Genomic DNA, 6000 nt, shown 5'->3' with positions numbered 1-6000 from the left:
CAATTCTCCTAAACTTACACATGTTTTTCTTTGTTTGTAGTCTTGTGTAAACAACAACAAAAGAGGATAGTCGCTTCTGGAAATGTAGATTAGCTCACAAGAAAGGATGATGAGCATAGAAGTTCATTATTGTCCTGAGGGATGAATATAAGTGATGCTATTTGCCTAGAAGTATCTCTCTCTAACAATCAGCATGTTTGTATCTTCTCTGTTCCTTTAATACTATTTAATACTAATTCTATTGGACTGCAATGAGTAAGATGTGATTCTTATACTGTGAAATTCAACAGTGATAGCTGATCACAGCTAATATTCCTAATAATGCTATCTTCTATGGACACAGGAACATGTTCAACACAGCTCAGGGGCCATTTTATTCAAAAACCTTTTCTTGAAACCATCTCACTCACATATACCCATAATGCCCCACAGGAATTAATTTTTTTTCCTCAGGAAATTACTTTGTATAATTTTACATAAGCTTTGTTTTAACTTAAGATTGTATACATTGTAATCCCCTCCATTCTTACCAGGAAGCCATGTAAACTTTGAGAAAACAGTTTCTTTTTTGTCTTTATATGTCCAGCACTTAACCAACAAGTAATTATTAAAATCATTCCATGTACCAGGCAATGTGCTAGACTCTGAGGGTGCAAATACAATGAAACAACCTCTCCTCCCAACATGGGGCTTTGCACATAGAAGTGCACAATAAATCAATGATTTTTTTCAATTAAATGAAAAAGAACCCTCTATCTATATTTATACACAAAAAAGTATAATGATATTTAAGGAATGGCTCCATCCAAGGTGCTGACCATCACTGTTTAGTAGTCCAATAAGCCACCTCTATTCCCAAATGTGGTTTTATCCTTTCTCAATATTTAAGGGACTCTGTCATCTTGAGTGGGTGTTCCTCTCATCAGTGTAGTTCACAAGTTTTCCATGTGCTTGTATTCGGGATGATTTGGCTCATGTACTACATAAATCACTAGTGGCCTTCTCTAGGGCATTGGTGTCAAACTCAAATAGAAACTTATCCCTGTGGCCCTTATATTGATTTAGAAAACCACAAATTAGTATTAACTTTGTCCTATTTTAATTTATTTTGTGAAATATTTCCCAATTAAATTTTAAATATAGTTCAAGCCACATAACCACCTCTGTGTAGTGGCTTGCTACATATGTTCTAGGGTATACATACACACGTGTGTGTTGTGTGTTTGTGTGTATAATGAATAATATACATAATCAACCTCGTCTATATTTGTATATGTATGCATAGATCCACTAACACTCTAACACTCTTCCTTCTCACTAACATTACTGTTTACTACATCTGCTGACTTCCTGTTATGCAATTCTCTCTCTCCATCTCTATAATATACATGTATACATGTATACACATATATTTATGCATGAATGCATAAATATATGTGTAATATATGTGAATATGTGTGTATGTATATAACTTTTGTGGGGTTTAGTATTTCACAGACAGCATTCAGATAAACTATTGTGTCTCATTCTTACTTAATGACTGACTCATCTCCTTTTGCAATCAAATATTTCCTGGATGGTATCTTTTATGCTTTTTTGTGTACTTGTTATCAAAGAGGGGGAGATACCAAATAAATTGGAGTTGGGGAAAGAACCACTAATAATATTAATTAAAAAAACTTTAACCAAGAAGAAATTAATATCCATATTCCTATACCTGTTCCCTACAAAATTTTAATAATAATAATTTATATACATATTTTAGGTATCATTGAGAAAAATAGGAGAATAGAATGATTTTTTTAGGTAAAAATTTTTATCTAAATTTTTTTTATTTCTTTACAAAATTTATGAAAATTTCGTGAGAACATAAACTCCTTGAGGGTAATGATTGCCTCATTTTTATCTTTGGAATATTTATGCATATCATAGAAATTTTGAGCATAATAGGCATTTAATATATATTTTCTTTCTAAAAATACATTTGCATGTGACATTTTGAAACAAGAAGATCAAAATTATTTTTCTATTACTTCACTGTTGAACTTCTTGAAACTTTTTTTATAATGCCTCAAATACCTCATCAACCACTCAGTCTTAAGCCTTGTCACCCACTGAAACTTTTTAAAGTTTAACAATGACTATTCAAATAGCAGGTCCCATAATCGGTCCTTAGTCTTCTTCCTCCCAGACATAAATATTTCAATGATGCAATCATATTCCCTTGAGATCTGAGTCCAGTTCTATCTCCTGGGCCTCATCACCTCATCCAAACAAATTCTTTTTCCCATTAAGTGAACTCAGATATTTGCCATTTATATATAAAAAATCCGTTCAGACATTCCTATCATAGCTCCCAATACTAGCATTGTTGTATGAAAAGGGGTCCTTGAAACTTAAAACACAGCCCAAATCCCTATTACAAACATATCATCCACTGTTTTGAATAATCACTGAAGAATTTAAACATTCCTCTCTTTCTTTCTTATATTCAGTTACTTTGTCACTCTTGTCCATTCTGCAGGCACAAGTGCCCCTGGGACTCCTCAGCTCTCTGAACACATTCTTTACTGATACCCACTCACAATCTCTTCCTTTTCACTAACATTACTAAAGCCAAGTTCCTTTGTTCTACCCACTGACTTCATACTCTAAGGTCTGACTTCTGCTATTATGCATTGCACCATCAAGAAACACTTGAATTAAGGCTGCTCTCATTGTTTCCTAAAGAAGTCCAAGAAAATATTGACAGCAATATGCAATAAGATCTCCATACAGTTTTGGATATAAAGCACTTCTTATATCTTTCTAATACCTTTTAAGGAATATCTGTAGATATCCTTAGGATCTAACACTGTAGCATTTGACAATGTTGATCACACTGGCTTCTTTAAACTCCTACTTTCTTTTCTATGACAAGATTCTCATTTGTCCTATTCTAATCTTTAACTATTCCTCCTCTACCTTTACACTTCCCCCATAAATTTAGATATTTCCTAATATTTTATTTTCATCTTCCTCTTATTTTTCAATGATCTTCCTTTGATGACTCAATCTATCCTCAGTTTCAACCATCATCAAATGTTAATAATGCTCAATTAGCATCAGTTTCGTTTTCTGATTTCAGATTCCTAAGTAATCACCCCTTAGGTCAGCTGCCCATTGGATATCTCCACATAGATATATCTGTCAGTCACTCTCTCAATAAACACAGTAAATACTCATAATCTGCTTAAACACTTAAATGCGCAAATGGATCTATGGTCTCATTGATTTGCAAGTTCCTTCTCAAAATGGCACACTGTCCATCCTATATAACTCTTGTCTGTGTCCTCCCAAAAGCATGCTGCCAGGGATCCACCTGATGTACTGGAGTCCTTTCTTGCTTTTTTCCAATGTCATGTGAATACTAGGGAACAACTCTGGTCACTCACCTTAAACTTGTGTCAAAAACTAAATTCATCATTACCTCAAATCAGCTTCTTAGATTTTTCCTTTTTCTATTAATGGCAATACTTAAGATTCAGAATGTCAAAGACATTCCTCACTCCTCCTCTTCCTCCTCTTCCATATCCATTGAATCATCAATGCTTCTTGATTCTCTGGCTTTGATATCTTTTCAATTTGTCACTACTATCATTAATTTTCCATCACTACTACCAATGCCCCATTAGGAGCTCATTGCCTTTTACCTGGTACAACATCTTAATCATCTACTCACCTACCCTACTCTAGTTTCTTCTCCTTTCAAATACATAGTATTGTCAAAACTTTTCTGCATCCAAGAGACATATTTAATTTCTAGGTTTGAAGTGGACATTCTTCATATTAGCATGATGGTTTCTTACAATCAAACAAATAAAATTCAGTTTCCAGCATAATCAAAGTCTTCAATAATCTGATCACAATCTGCCAGAACTGAATCTTAGATGCCATCTAGTTTAATTCCTTTATTTTTCACTAGAGGAAGCAAAAGTTCAGGAAAATTAAATGTATTGACCAGAGGGGCTTCACTCTCCACTAAAATTATATTCTATTGCCTCATCATGGCATGCGGGTAACATTTGGGTTTGTAAAGAACTTGCTTTTATAGTCTTGGACAGATCCTGCTAATCTGGGAAGAAATTATATATGAATCAAGTGTCAGACTATATATTTATTTGATAAGGACCAGCTTTTCTATGTTTAAGAAGGCTCTGCTGGGTAAGTTATTTGAGTGATAAATTATTCAGCCATTGATATTCTGAAAGACAATCTGTTAAATTGTGGGGAAATTGCACTCTGCATTGGTGTAGCAAGTGCCCACACCAAAGAATTGTGCCAAAGGCATTGTTGGAAGGAGTTCCCCAAGCTGGCAAAACAACTGAACCTTCTGGCATTATTTTTTCTCAATAACAAGAGAAAAAGTCTTTGTCTTTATTTCTTTTTTATGACAGTAAAATACAATCCAAATTACTAAATTATTCTTTTTTAAATTATTTTTTAGAAAAATTTTCTACTAAATTATTCTTAATAATACATGAACAAGTATATGATAAATATAAACTTTTGAAAGATTGTAGAAAGTTAAGACATTCAAACCTTTGCAGTAAGTATCAGGCCAAACTTCTGATGTGATTCTCCTAGGTTAAAACTAATGTTATTTGACCTCCCATAAGTAGGGTTAGTTCTTTGAATTCTTCTGCTAGTGGAGATGGATTTAAAATGATATATCTATATGACCTAATAAGAAGGCATAATTAGAGAAGGTTATATGTAAGATTTTTCCAAAAGAACAGAAGAAATATGTCGGTCCTTCACATATAAGATTGACTTATTTTGGCCTTATTAACATTATATTGGGTGACTTAATGCTTTATTTGTAAATATGTCATGAAAGGGAGTCAGGAATAGATTGTTCCTCATGAATGTCTACTGGCAAACATTTAGGTGTGAAATGTATTTAGCAGAAGAGAGGAAGAGAGAATTTGTCAAAGAAAGTATTCATATTTTCCAATTATCTTATTTTAACATACAATAGTGAAGCCTTCTAATTTGAATGGTATATGTTGCAAAGTTAATTTGGATATTTGGTTTCCTCCAAATGAACTAACATTAAACTAGAACATTGTTACCCCATTTTTAACTCTGTCGAATACCAGTAGTATATTAAAACTTGTTACACTGGACAACTGAAATTACGTTTGATATATGTTTATATATTTTATAGAGGGGTGCAATATGGTGTAGGAGACATGCTAGACTTGGAGTCAGGAAGGAATAGTTTCAGATCTAGCCTTGGATCATCTGTGTTTCTCTTGGCAAATAAATTAACCTTTATATACCTTGACAAGTCCCTGTGATTTAATTGGTGGAAGGAGTTACCCAAGCTAGCAAAACAACTGAAACTTCTGGTATTATTTTTTCCCTCAACAACAAGAGAAAATGTCTTTGACCTTATTTTCTTTTTTACGATAAAATACAATTCAAATTACTAAATTATACTTGATGATAAATGAATAAATATCATATGATACACATATAATATTGAAGCGTTGTAGAAAGTGGAGACATTCAGTGTGATTATTCTTTCCATTTATTTCACACTTTCTATCAGCTGATCCAAAGAATTCCAGATGCAGAGCAGGGCCAGATGCCAACCAGTTTCTTTGCTTTGATTTTATTATTGTCAAAGTGGTTTCTTGCTGGTAGCAAATAGAAGAGCAATTAAAAAAATGACTTTATAAGCCATTTTCCAACTAATAAACACTTTGTCCAAGAGTCCTTTGCCATTTCAAGAAATTTTCATTATAAAACCTCAGTTGGCTTATTTTAAAACTCAAAATGTTTTCATTTCAATTAAACTCAGCCAACATTTGTTAATTATCTACTGTGTGTACAAGGCATTATCCTTGTTTCTGAGGATACAAGAATGGATTCTGATCCTTCAATGTGAATGTTCTCTCTAAGAAGGCATATCAAAACTCATCCATACCTGCCTGTCTTTTAGTAATATCCATG

The sequence above is a fragment of the Gracilinanus agilis genome, chromosome 1 (genome assembly GCF_016433145.1).
Source record: "Gracilinanus agilis isolate LMUSP501 chromosome 1, AgileGrace, whole genome shotgun sequence".
NCBI classification, from domain to species: domain Eukaryota; kingdom Metazoa; phylum Chordata; class Mammalia; order Didelphimorphia; family Didelphidae; genus Gracilinanus; species Gracilinanus agilis.
The sequence above is the reverse complement of the archived record's forward strand: the minus strand, read 5'-3'. Positions refer to the sequence as shown.